The 14,797-nt window shown below is 35.2% G+C and overlaps 2 long non-coding RNA genes across 3 annotated transcripts; one reads left to right on the plus strand and one right to left on the minus strand.

The window, feature by feature from the left end:
- Positions 1–10,203: 10,203 nt before the first annotated feature.
- Positions 10,204–11,130, minus strand: LOC149989477 (uncharacterized). Of its 2 annotated transcripts, none has more exons than XR_016502382.1 (2): positions 10,876–11,130; positions 10,204–10,700 (listed from the first exon to the last, which is right to left on the minus strand). It is a non-coding gene; the product is annotated as an uncharacterized LOC149989477 (long non-coding RNA). The 2 variants fall into 2 exon arrangements; XR_016502381.1 differs by having other exon boundaries at positions 10,204–10,680; positions 10,876–11,123.
- A 58-nt stretch (positions 11,131–11,188) lies between these two features.
- LOC112279754 (uncharacterized) lies at positions 11,189–12,877 on the plus strand. The gene is made up of 2 exons (XR_002969140.3): positions 11,189–11,655; positions 12,387–12,877. It is a non-coding gene; the product is annotated as an uncharacterized LOC112279754 (long non-coding RNA).
- Positions 12,878–14,797: the final 1,920 nt, after the last annotated feature.

Raw genomic sequence — 14,797 nt, forward strand, 5'->3', positions numbered from 1 at the left:
ATGATAAGCCTAAAATTACTGGATTAGAGGGAGATCTAATTATATTAAAAATTACGCAACTACTATGACCATTTATTACTACATCTACAGGAAGTGTTTCGTGAGTTACATCTCCAGAAGACAACGGACGACCATCTATAACTTCTACGTGTACAGGTTTAGTTTTTTGTATTAATGATATTCTATGACATCTAGCAAATTCTTCATCTAAAAAACAAGCTGAGGCTCCTGAATCTATCAAGGCAGAGGCTTTGTAATTATTAGGTCCTAAACGCACATCTATTATAAAACAAGGAGATGGTTCTGAGGAGAGGATAGGACCTTCATTAGAAGTTGTACAAGATTCCAGCCGCACGGTCCCTATTGTAGCTGGACGTACTCGTTTTCCGACATACTGTCTTCTTTGACAGTCGTACTCCTCATTTTGTAGTTACGTCGCTTCTTTGGACAATGTTGAGCAGTGTGCTTAGGTTCTCCACAATATAAGCACAATCCTCCTTGTCGACGACGAGACTTTTCTTGCTCAGTAAGAGGTTTGAAACGTACCGCATCAATTTGCATATCCTCTACTTCCGAAGGTATGTGTTGAGGAGACGTCGGTGTTGCCATTGAATTGTAGTAACGTTGAGGCCCACTTGTACGACTCTCGGATCGAAATTCAAAAAGTCGATTGTCGCACTTCACAGCAAAGTCAATTGCTTGACTCAATGTTTGAGGATCAGGTAAATTAAGCATCAATTTCTTTACCTCATATTGTAATCCGTAGAGAAATTGACTCACAAGTGCGGCATCATCCCACTTGATATCAGTTGCAAGTTGTCGAAATTGCGAAGCATATAATGTTACTGATCGATTGCCTTGTCGCAAAATACGGATCTTGTTGGTTGCAACACGAATTGCATCATGTTCTCCAAACATGGATCGAAACTCCGCCAAAAAAGCCTCCAGATTATCCAATATTGGATCTCGTCGTTCAAGAAAAGATGAAAACCATGACAATGCTGAACCTGAAAGGAGTGTACCAATGAATCTAACTTGTGACCCTGGAGTTGGATAGCTCTGGGGTTGAAGTTCAATTACTAGTTGGACCTGATTGATGAATCCTCGAAACTTGGATCTGGTACCATCAAACTTCTCGGGCAAGGCAACTCTCGGTTCTCTAACACTCGAAGGGTGTTCCATTCTGGGAGAAGGGACATGGTTTGGTGTAGATGTTGAAGCAGCCCCAATCATCTCTATATCTTCACTTCCTACCATTCTTGTTGCTCCTTGTGGTGGTAAATTGAGTTGATGCATCGCAAGCATTAACTCCCTCAATTGCTCTTGCATCTGTGCCATTGCACTCTTCATTTCAACAAGCTCTGCCATAGTAGCACTTAGAAAAGAGAAGATGTCTAATAACGCTCAAAACAAATAGAAGAGAGGAATTGATAACAAAGAAAATACTAAGAACAATATCAGTTTAAAAGAGGGTAATCCGCAACTTCTAATGCGCTTATGTCTTATCAAGAAAAAGGGGTAATCCACTCTTAATCAAGAAAAGACAAAGCTCTGATATTGTAAGTGTACTCTTGTCAATCTGTCAAGGACAAGAACTCGATGAAAGCTAAAGAGTAAGTGAGACTTTTCTCAAAAAGAAATAGGACAAAATAGAAATATGTATATTAAGAAAGAAACTGGAATGGCTATTGCCAAAATACAAGAAAACTAGAGACCCTTGAAACTTAGACTAGAAGCAAGAAAGGAGTTGACAAGAGTGAAGAGGGCTTCACTCTTGCCTCTATATATACTATCTAACTAGAAGCCACGTGGCGATGTTCTATAAGACCTCCAATATATGTTGACTTTCTAGGCCACATGCCTTTGCTTGCAAGGCAAGTTTTCTATGGATGGACCACGTAGTTAGCTTGTTCTTTAAGCTTCCAACATGTGTGGCACATGGCTAACTTGTTGACCAAGTTTCTAACCTAAAAGTCAACTATAGACTCCTATAAAGTCAAAGCAGCGTCTATGAAGCTTCTAAGAAGCTTCTCTAGAAGATATTACACAATTAACCTACTTTTATCTACTTTTACATACTTTTATCTATTCATATAGGTAATTATATGTATGTCCGTGACATACTGTGGACGCTAGTCCAATTGCCATTGGATGGACTATGGGTCAAGATGATTCCAGTGGGAATAGATTTGCAGTTCGATTTGGAGCTAAAGTTTTAAGTATTCGTCAGCGTACATATTCACAAGTCAAAAGAGAACTTTGGAAAGTTGTTTCGGCTATGAAAGCTAAAGGACTATTTCTTGAAGAATCTTATGAAGGAGAATTATTGAATATTGGTCATTACTTGAATACCTTGACTAAGCAGGGGAATTGGTCTACAGAAAAATTCAAACAAATAAGAAAAAAAGCATATGGATTTTTGCTTCCAGATGGATTCTTATGGAAGAGACCGAAGAAAGGAATTTGGGTGCCACAACGAGTGATAGGCAAAAAGGAAGAAAAACTAAAATTATTAAAGGAGTTTCATGATAATTTATGGGCAGGGCATAGAGGAATCTGGGCTACTTCTGCTAAACTCAAGGAACGATATTGGTGGAAAAATATGTATCGAGATGTGCTCTCATTTATAGAGTCATGTGAAATCTGTCAATCGTATTCTAATATCCGACATCGAGATGGTCTTCATCCTACGTATCCTCTGGCTATTCATTTTAAATGGATTGTTGATTTGGTTATTATGCTAGTTGAGTTATGGCAGATGAGATATTTGGTTTTAGCTCGTGAAGATTTATCAAATCAAGTAGAAGGAAGAGCATTGAGGATAAAATCTACAGAGGAAATTTGTAGGTTTTTGCTTGAAGATGTCATTTGCTGCTACGGATGCGTAGGAAAAATCACTGCAAATCGTGGAGAATTAAATTCAAAAGAAGCTCATAAGTTCTTTGAAAGATGTGGAGTTAAACTATCACTGACTACTGCTTATAATCCAGAAGGGAATGCAAAAAGCGAACGCGGTCACCCAGCGATTGTAAAAGCATTAATTAAAGCTTGTAATGGAAAAATTAAAGAGTGGCCATGGCTTTTGTCATTTGCATTATGGGCTGATCGAACGACACATAGTTCGGTAACAGGATATATGCCAGTAGAACTTATGACAGGTCGAAAACCAATTATGCCGATTGAAGAAAATATACTTACTTGGAGTATGCTACCATAGGAAGATGGATTGACAAGAGAAGAACTTCTGGCTATTAGGATTCAACAATTGGAGCAAAGATCGAAAGATGTGCAAATAGCATTGGAAAGGTTAAAAAGAACAAGGTTACAAAACAAGGCGCGATTCGATAAGCAACATCGATTGAGACCTAAAGCAATCGAAGAAGGTGACTAGGTACTTGTTTATGACAATAGTCTGGATAATCAACATAGTACTTTGCGGAAATTTTCAAAACGTTGGTTTGGACCATATATAGTAACAACTGTTCATGATAATGCGACTTACTCGTTACGGGAGTTAGATGGTACAAAATTGAAAATACCAATTGCAGGGAAGCGAGTAAAAATATTTAAACGAAGACACGCGGAGATGAATATGGAAGACCTTAATGAAGGTATAGAGATTCCACAACAAGAGATTGAAAGTGATTTGGATAATGAAGGTGACGAAGACGAACTGGACAAAGCCGTAGAGGATGTATTCTAAATCAAACAGCAATTGAGTAAATTGGTGCATACCGGAGGATGCACAGGTTCAGAGGGGGTGGATGTCGTGTTGTAACATGAGTATACCGTGAAAATATAAAGAAAAGGGACTATTATTAATGTTCAATTACCTCGAATATTAGGAGCAACGACCAACTCCAGTGCAAATACTGAGTGGCCAGGTTCAGTCACCCCGTTACAGTCAGCCGGGGCATACTGAAATGCTCCATTCGATTCCAATAACGAGAGTCAGCAAAAAGGGAAAGGACCAATTCACACGACGGGTGAGCCTGGTTCGAAGAGCCAATTGGATCCAATTTCAAGAATCCAATCCGGGTCCTCTTACCAAATATGAGACCTGAATTGGTCGGGCAACCCAATGCAGTGTAATTATGGAAAAATCCAGGTCTTACTACGGACCTCAGCCAATCTGACATGAAGGACCAATTTGATCCAATTACGGGAACATCCGAGACTTACTACTGGACTCTTAGCCAATATGAGACTTGAATTGGTCGGGCGACTCAATGTGGTCCTGATTACGGGGTTTCGATTCTGTTTCAAGCTGTCCTGTTCTCTTTGCCGTTTCAGAGAACGTTGTTTTCGATAAAAGGATCTCTTAAAGGTAAAAACGGAGGAGAAAGCTCTGACGACGAGAGCCAATTTTGGATCCAAGCTCTGAAAATGGGAGCCAATTCCAGATCCAAGATGGAAGATTGAAGAAATTCATAATTAAGGTTAAGAAATAAGAGGGGAGAGAATAAGTTTTTTTTTTTTTGAGGGGTTTTTTGAAGGATCAGAGAGCTAGCTTCATGCTTTGGGCGGGGGAAAAAAGACAGAGAATTGGGTTTTTTTTCTTCATAGGGTTTTGGGAAGACTGAGGCAATCGTTGCTGAAGTCAGTGTTGTAACGGTGAATCGCGATTTTTAATGAAGTGGGTTTGATTATTCTTGACTGTTTTGTGAAATCGAAGTTACATCTGTGATTGAAGAATTAAAAGGGTGTCTATAGGATTGAGTATGCGGAGTGAATGAAATTTATTGGGTTAATCTAACGAGACAGTCAGTGGATACAAGATCGTGAGTATAAAGCGGTATCGAAGATTAGCAGTTTGGGTTATTCGGGGTTCTCTGTAACGTCTAGAGACATACCGGCTTGGGCAAAAAGGACTTTGACGAGCAGTCGAAGGGCATCCGTATAGATTTACGGTGTATTCTTGTAGTCGCTTATATTCCAATAGTGAAAAACTGATAGACTGCTTGACTATTGGCGAATCTCCATACTACCTTCTACAGCAAGACGCCCAGCTTATTCTCGAGCAAGAAAGCACGTAATATGATAGCGTATAGCTGGAAATCAAAAGTTCCATCTTTTTGGTGTATTTTTCTCAAGATCCAACTATGAGGTTATTCAAGTGATAGAAGCGTGCTGCGGCTATAGCAATTTTCTATTGGTGGGAGCTAGCAGCAATGCTGCTATCAAAGGTGGTGCTTACTAGAATGATGAGATTGAATAAAGTCAAGATTTGATGAGCGAGAGTTGTATTGCAATTGTAGATTGCAACATTGATCTCTCGTGATAGTAAAGGAGCTCCGCATGAGGCAGAATCTATGAGTTGTGTGCCTCTACTTCAGTGTGCTTATTATAGGTGTGGTTGTGTGGGAAAGGCTACACCAGTTTGTTCTTATTTTTTTCTGGTTTTTTCTTCCTAGAGTGTGGCAGAAAGTGGTGGTCCTCGTCGATGTTCTTTCGAGCTGCATGGTATGGTTACTGATTTGGTGGTGACGACAGCATATTACTTTTGTCTTCTTATTTTTTAGTGTGTTGTGGAGACTACATCGCTAGGCGTCAATCAATTTCAAGTACCTTCACTTTGTTGTTGAGAGTTGGTTTGTATTTGGAGCATTCACAGAAACAAGAGCAATTCAATAGTTATTAGGAGAATTATACTATATAGTACACTTGTCTCTTGTGTAAAATACTATCTACTCTATAATGACCTTACACCAAGAATTGTGACTCTTGGTATCACCGTGGTACACACAATATATATATATATATATATATATATATATATATATTGTGTATCAATTGATCATATTAATAATAATGACATTTTCAACATGGTATTAGAGCTATAGAAATATTTGATTCTCAGAATAAGCTTTAGTGAATGCTTTATTAGGAAAATAATTGCTGAAATTATAAAAATAGTTTATAATAAAAATAATATCAATACAATTTATTATAACAGCAAAGGTTGATGAAGAACTTGAAGTTCATCAAACCTTGAAAAGTAATTTGAGACTTGAAAATAGCAACATACAAACCATAAGCAAAGATAAAATTGAATTGATCAAAAACAAATTTATAAATAATTACAATTCAATTTTAAATTAAAAATATTGAAGATGATATAAAAAGTGGACATTAATCATGTTCCAAAATTCGATGGTTTATATTTTAACATATGGAAACATAGACTAACATTAGTTTTCAAGGCTGAAAAGTTATGGCCTATAGTAAGTGGTGAAGAACTCTTACCAGTAGAATCAATGGAAGCTGAAATAGCTACCAAAATTCCAGCTTTACTTGCCACAAGAGTAGGGAGTATAAGCGCATGGATAGACAAGGATACCTTATCTTTAACTATAATTAATAATTGCCTAAAAAACAATATTATTTGACATATACAATCTTGCACATTGACAAATTCAGCATAGCAAGAATTAGTAAAAATATTTGAATCATGATGTAGTAACTAAGATGTATTTAAAAGACAAATTATACACCTTAAAAATGAGAGAAGGTGATAGTGTTATTAAACACATACATACCTTTAGAGTACATATGGAACAATTGTTGGCAGTAGGATCAACAATTCTAGATAATGAAGCAATTCTCACTTTAATGAGAAGTTTGCCTCTAAGTTATAGATCCTTCATTAGCTCCTTAAAAAGGCAGCCTAGGATTACATTAACATCCTTGATAAAAAAAAATTGATCCAAGAAGAAACATTCATGAAAAACATGAATTTAACATCTGATAATAATTCAGCCTTATATATAGGTAAGAAATTTAGGATAATAATAAGAAATCTTATTTTAATAAGAATTTCAGGAGAAGTTCATAAGGAGAGAGTAGTACCTCCAAACCACATGAAAAGAGCAATTTTGCTATTAAGAAATATTTTTTCTGCAAGAAAACAGGTCACTTGATCAAAGATTGCAGAACGAGAATAGCAACTAAAAATTGTAATAATAAAAAAGAAACAAATGTTGTTACCTAAACAAATAAACTATATATGGCAGCACTTATAGTTAAAGAAAATCCAAATTCAATGTGAAATGTGGACTTGGGAGCAACTCAACATATGTGTCATGAGTTAGAAGGATTTGTTAAATACATCATACATAAAGACAAACAAGTTGTCTATTTAAGAGATGGTACTACATCATATATAATAGAAGGACATGGTGATATAAATATCAAACTTACAAGTGGTGATGAGAAGATCATATCTGATGTATTATACATACCTGGACTTACAAAGAATTTATTCTCTACCAAAGAACTAGATAAGACAGGAGGAAAAATTTGCATAAGAGCTGGCACTACTATTCTTTTAAATAAATTTGGTCAAACCATTACAATATGAAAATTAAACCCTGATTTATAAGAATTAGGTACAACTATACTTTCAAACAAGCCTCAAATTGCTATTCTAGCAACAACACAATTAAATAAAGTTGATTTGTGGCACCTAAGATAAGAACACATAAATCCTCAAAGTCTCTAACAAACACAAACCATGGCAAAGAGGATTGATTCCTTTGATAAAAGAAAAATTACCTTATGCCAACCTTTCATAGAAGGTAAACAATATAAAGAAAAGTTTCCTACGTAAGGTACACAAAGAGCTACCTGATTGTTAGAACTTATATACTCTGACATTTGTGGACTTATGCAAGTAGGCACACATTTAGGATATACTTATTTCATCACATTTATTAATGATCTAACAAGATATTGCCAAGTGTATTTGATGAAACACAAACTTGAAGCATTTGATAAATTCACCTTATACAAAAAATTTGTAGAAAAACAAACAAGTTTCAAAAGTAAAACCTTAAGATCTGATCGTAGAGGTGAATATACATCTAATGATTTTAAAGATTTTTGTAAAAAAGAAGGTATTAAACAAGAATATATTGCAGCTTATACACCACAATAAAATGGTATTTTTGAAAGAAAAAATAGAACATTAATAGGAGCAGTACTTGCAATACTATCCTATTCAAACTTATCTAAAAATTTTTGAAGTGAAGCACTCCCAAAAACAAATTACCTCCAAAATAGGAGCCCTACAAAATATGTAGAAGTTACTAAAATACCATTTGAATTATGGTACAAACGACATCCAAATTTATCCTACCTTAAAATATTTGGTTGTAAAGTTCATGTATTCATTCCTAAAGAAACAAGACAGAAGTTAGACTCTCATTCACAAGAGGCTATCTTTCTAGGCTATAGTAAAGAATCTAAAGCCTATAGACTTATGAATATACAAAGTCAACAAATTCTTATTTCAAGAGATGTTCTCTTCAATGAGAATCTACATGATCCACAAACAATCCCATACTTACAAAAGAACAATGAAGAACTATTACTAGATTTAGAATTATTAAAACACCCTTCAATAACAAAAAGGACCAATGAGCAAATCCTTCTTTTTTTTTCAAGGCATGTCTTCTACATCAATATCACTACTACAAGAAACATATGTATTTGATCAATCTCCAATACATAATATTCCTTCAAATGTGGGAGAACAACCCCCTTCTCACATTGATGTCATAGAAGACTTCTTTCAACAATCATTACCAAATCATCAAGAGGCCTTATCTCTTCCAGATGATGAAGTACATTCCACATTGAAGGCTTCAAATCTTCCTACTATTTCTAGACCAAAAAGAGTTATTCAACCAACCACAAGATTGTTGTAATCTATACAAGATAGAAAAGAATATAAATGACAATGTAATTGACATCACCAAACCCACCTTATTTCTACTCACCTAAAAGCTCCAAACTCCATTCAAGAAGCAATTGAGAGGATTGATGCTCAAGAATGGCAACAAGCAATCAATGCTGAAATTACATCCTTAAACAAGAACAATACATAGCTTATGACAAATTTACCTCCATATCAAAAATCAATCAGTTCAAAGTGAATTTTTAAAATCAAAACTAAAGTTGATAGAATTATTGAAAAATATAAAGCAACGCTAGTTGCTATAGGTTTCACCCAAGTTCAAGGTATTGATTACACAAAGACATACTCTTCTGTAGTCAAACTTAACTCTATCAAAGTTCTTCTTGCTTTAACCGCTCAACATAATTTGGAAATACATCAATTAGATGTTAAAACACCCTTTTTAAATGGTTTTATAGAAGAAGACATCTATATGATTATTCTTAAAGGATTATCCTCTATACATACTAATAAGGTATGTAAATTAAATAAATCCCTATATGGTCTTAAACAATCATCTAAAATATGGTATCAATAATTAGATCAATACTTATTCCTTCATAAATACCAATGTCTCAAATTAGATGCATATATATACATCAAAAGAGAACATAATCAAGATTTTATCATAATTACAGTTTATGTTGATGACTGTATTCTTCACAGCAACAAGCTCCCTTTAATTCAGTAAGTCAAAGATATTCTCTAACAAGAATTTGACATGTTTGATGAAAGAAAAATCCATTATACTTTAAGCAATGCCATATTAAGAAATTGAAAAGAAGGATGGATCATCTTCTATCAAACCAAATACTTAACAAATAAACTTAATGAATTTAATATGTTGAATTCCAATCCATTAAGCATCCCAATTCAGCCAAGAATTCGTTTAAGTAATGAAGACCCTATTACTTTATCTAATTACCCCTATTCTCAAGTTGTTGGCAGTTTAATAAATACCATTATTAATTCTAGACCCGATTATGCTTATGCTATCAATAGTTTAGCACAATATCTCTCTAAACCAAGACCTACACATATTCAAACTTTGAAAAGAACTATGAGATATATAAAAGGCACATTATCCTTCGGAATAAAATATTAACAATTACCTCAGGGTGATATTTTCCATGGTTATCCTGATGTTGACTAGAGAGGTGATAAGGACACCCATCGCTCCACTTTTGGCTTTTGCTTCTTACTAGCTGGAGGAGTTATTTCTTAGGGCAGCAAGAAACAAGAATTTGTTGCTTTGTCATCCACAAAATCAGACTACATGGCTTTAATAAAAGCAACCACTGAAGCCATATGGTTGAAAAAATTATTACATGAACTTGGATTCCTTTAACATGCACCCACCATCATATACTCAGACAGTCAAAGTGCAATTGCTCTCAGTGAAAATCCAAAATATCTCTCCAAAAGCAAACATGTGGATACACAATACCATTTCACAAGAGAAAAGATACTTGCCAAGGAAATTAAATTATAATATGTATCAACCACACATATGACAGCAAATATATTTACAAAATCTCTTCCCAAAGAGAAACATTTTCAGTGCCTATCTCAACTAGGCATGTATCCTATTTCTCTCAATTCAAAACAAGAAACCTATTCTACAACAATTCAAGCATTGCTGATCTACTCAAAATCACCAAACCTTCTACAACAACCATATTTTGATACATCATGGAGTGGGAGAACACATAGTAAGCCACCTCACTCCAAATCTATAAAATATCAAAATACACAAATTGACGCCACTGTAGCAACAGAACCCGCCACTGCCGATCTTGCATTGGCTGGCAACTCCACTGCAATAGCAAAGCCTACCACAGCAACAATGGAGCCCGCCACGATCGACTCCATTGCAGTAGCAGAGCCCGCCATGGCCGACCCCGCATCAATGGTCGACTCCATTGCAAAGCCCATAAAGGTGCCTACATCGACAACCAGCCCCCTATCAATGTATACGTAAGCAATAGAGCCGATCTTCATGGCGGCAGCAATCTTCAATAGTACCAACGCCTCCAACAACAATAGCGAAAACATCTTTGAAACAAAAAAGGTGTGTGCATGAAGCAATCATAAAACACAATCTAACAACAGTTCAAAATCAACAAAGAAACACATACCTTCTCAGATTTGAAGAAGCGGTGGGAGAGCTGCAAGAGAGCTCTACATCAATGCAACATCCAAAAAGGAGATTGAAATCCTATATTTCTCATACATATTTCTTATAATGAATGAACTTTTGCAATAGATGAAGTCTAATTCGAGGATGAAGATTAATGTATTAGTGGGCGTATTGGGAGAATTATACTATATAGTACACTAGTATCTAGTGTAGAATACTATCTACTCTGTATTGACCTTACACAAGAGTTGTGAGAAGAGTTGTGAGAAGCGTTGTGACTCTTGGTGTAACAGTGGTACTCACAATATATATATTGTGTATCAATTGATCATATTAATAATAATGACGTTTTCAACAATAGTGGCTGTGGCTTTGGTACATTCGAGGCTCATCCAGTTTGCACGTTTCCGTTTCGGTGGCTGAGAATACGCATGAGTTGACGTCTAGACGTTGGATGGTAGTGCTTTCCGGTGAAAGTGGTTGCGGTTGGTCGAAAAGATCGATGGCATTGTTCAAGTGGTTTTCTACCAATTTTAATTTGCGTGTATTATTTCATTGCGGTTGCATCGCCGGTGGAGGCGATTGCAACATCCTTGCAGCTGGTGCATGGTGGTGGATTGTAGTGCTTCAGAATTGTGTAGTGCGGCGGTACCTACTGCACCAATTTATTTTCTTCTCGAGTAATTCTTGGTGGGGTGGAGTCGCAGTACATGACGGGGTGTCGTGCTGAGAAGGCGGTGACTACACATTGAAGTGGTCACCGAGAGAGGTCTGGAAGGTAGATCCCGTCGGTCAGTGAGTCAGTGAAGCTTGCGTGGCAGTTATCCTCTAGCGGTTGATATTGTCACCCAAAGCAGTCGTCATCTATTTTTTGTTATACGGCTTGTTCCCCTTATGGTTGGCAACAAGTGTGCTTGGTATTCCTTTGTGACAAGTGTTGATTTTTATGCCGATGAATATATTGCCAACTAGAATCAATTGATGCCAAGAATGCCACAGTGTGTTTATTTTTTGTTCATTGTAATTGGTTGCAAAAATTTCCGGTGCTTTTGAACTCTAATTGATTAATCCTTCTCATGTTGTCAATCTGAATTGGCCACCTTTCCTCACCAAAACACCATATTGGTGGCCATCGGTGTAGTGGCGGTGTCTATGTATTTGAGGTGATTCTGTAGTTCCTCGTCGATCGGGGCACATGTCTTGACATTGTGTAAACGGTTCCACTAATGTAGCCTTGATCAAGGCACCAAGTCACCAAGTCATCATGTTGTTGAGAGATTCTTGCACCGTGATCTCTCGTTTCGTGAGGGTAATTGTAGTTTGGTGCCGGTTGTGTTCTAGTTCTATTGCAGGTTGCGGTAGCACCCGTCGGTTGTTATTCTTCCATTTTCTTCCTCAATTGCTCAAAGGAGGTTAAAAGTATGGTGGTTGGAATTGTTGTCCTTGTTATTTCTCTCTCCTTGTGACCTTGTGGAAGGCCATGGATTTGGATGCTATGGTGTTGTGCAGTGAAATTTTGTACCTTGGAGTTGCTGGTGGTATTGATTGTGCTTCGAGGCAGCCAACTACGTGGAGTTGCGAGAAACTTTAGAATTAGCAGGGACATGTTAGAGCCGTCAATGAGGAAGAATACAATTGCTATGGATTGACATCGATGGCGTTGGAGTTATAACCTTGGATAGAACGTAAGGCGGGAAATCTCATGTCAAACGTTGGACAATCTCTGTCACAGCTTGTCTAGTAACTAGGCGTACAAGCAAGGATTGCGGAGCATGGTAGATTGCGGTGGAGTCGATTCACATCAGTCCGACCAACGCGGCACTCCTTCCAGCTCGGTGAGGACTCCAGGGCAATGACATCACGAGTAGATTAGATTTAGATGAATTAAATTAAGATTTTAAAATCCTAATTCAGGGATAGAACAAATTAGGATTTGGACAATATAATGTTGGATGAATTAATGTTTGGATGAATTTTAGTAGATGAAAGATTATTCATAGATGAATTATTATTCACAAATGAATTTTTATTCATAGATGATTTTTTATTAATGAATGAATTTTAATTAAAATTTAATTTAATTTAATTTAATTTTAAAATCAATAAATAACGACATAAATTTAGAATTAAGAAAAGAGATTTTTAGCATACAATTTATGAGTGATTTACCATTGAAAGTGTGATTTAATGGTAGAAGTTGATTGACTACTTAGATGAAGTAAGAAGTTTTAATAGTAAATTAATTTGGATTAAAGAAGAATTAAAAATTCTAAAATTTTCATAGTTAATATACTTGTGAATTAGAATAAACTTCAAACTAGTCAAGGTTTATTTTAGTTCATACCATTTTCTTGTAGGTAGTAGATTATCAAAGTGCAATGTTTAAATAAGTGATGTTGCATCAAGTTATGAATCATGGTATTCATAAAATATGTTTCTTGATCAAACATAATTTTTTATGGGCAATTAAAGTTGATGATGTTGTGTTCAAAGATGAATTCTATAATGACAATAGATATATTTGTGCAAAGAAAATTAGCTTCAACTCATTCGGTGGTATAGTTTTTAGTTACCATAAATGCCTATTATTTAACTATTAAATAACTGACATTATGACAACAACCTTCTGTACCAAGTGGAGACCATATCAATTTGAATATATGGCCTTTAGAGTTAAAATGACATTCCAATGGATCATAGAGTTAATCTTACAATCTTATTCAAAGAAAAAATTTAAGATTTTCTTAAATGATGGTACTGCATAAGATTAGACTATAGACCATATTCAATACTTACGACTTATTTTTTAAGCTAGCCAATGATATAAGGTGAGCGTGAATGTGAACAAATATATATTTCTATTTGTTGGGGAAGTCATACTTGGATATGTAGTTTGTAATCTTGAAAAATTATTGATTCTTGAAAAACTTTATGACATTGTCAATATGATACCATCCCAAGACCAAAAAGGCATACAATAGTTTTGTAGTATCTCTCCATTCAATTATACTTTTGTAAAGAACTTTGCACAAATTATAGTTCTTATTATTGCACTAAATTGATGAAATTATACAAATATAAAACATTGAACATCCAAAGTGCAAGAGGCTTTAAAAAGAATTATTTAATTTATACAAATCATCCAATATCAATTGCTTTCAATAGGACTCAGCCATTTTATATCCATACATATGCTTCTAATATTATATCAAAGATAATGTTAGCCTATAATTTGACAAAAGAGCAGATCAACCTATAACATATGCTAATATACTCCTTAATTTTACAATATGCAATTACTCAACTATTGAATCCAAAGCCCTAGCCACAATTTATATAGTCAAGAAATTCCAACACTATTTATTTAGAAAAAAAATTCAATTTGTGGTGGATCACCATAACTTAACATACTTCTTAATTTAGCTGCTACTTACAATTCAAGTGGCACAACGAATAATGCTACTTAAAAATATAATTTTGACATCATCTACATACTTGGCCATTAATATGTCATTGCCAATTTCTTCTCTCATGCAAGATCATCCAAAGAATTTGAAATTATAGATAAATCTTTTAATGATGCTTATTTCAAAATTTATAATATTACTACTACATCCATGTCTCCAATAAATATTTGGAAGAATAATTTGATTAATTATTATACAATCAATCACGTTTTCTTTGAATTATCTTGCAGCTATGAAATTAATTTTATTTAGAATTCATTACCATATACAATAATCAATGGAAAGTTATATAAACAAGGCCTAGATTACGTACTAATGCTCTACTTGTTGCAACCAAAAACAAGTTATGGTTCTAGATGCTATGCACAATAGTCCTTTCAAAGGACATTAAGGCATTGAGACTACAATCTAAAACATTCTTAAGGCAAAGTATTGGTGGTCCAATTTACATTG

The sequence above is a fragment of the Physcomitrium patens genome, chromosome 3, assembly GCF_059467195.1.
Source record: "Physcomitrium patens ecotype Gransden chromosome 3, ASM5946719v1, whole genome shotgun sequence".
In the NCBI taxonomy this organism is placed as follows: Eukaryota; Viridiplantae; Streptophyta; class Bryopsida; order Funariales; family Funariaceae; genus Physcomitrium; species Physcomitrium patens.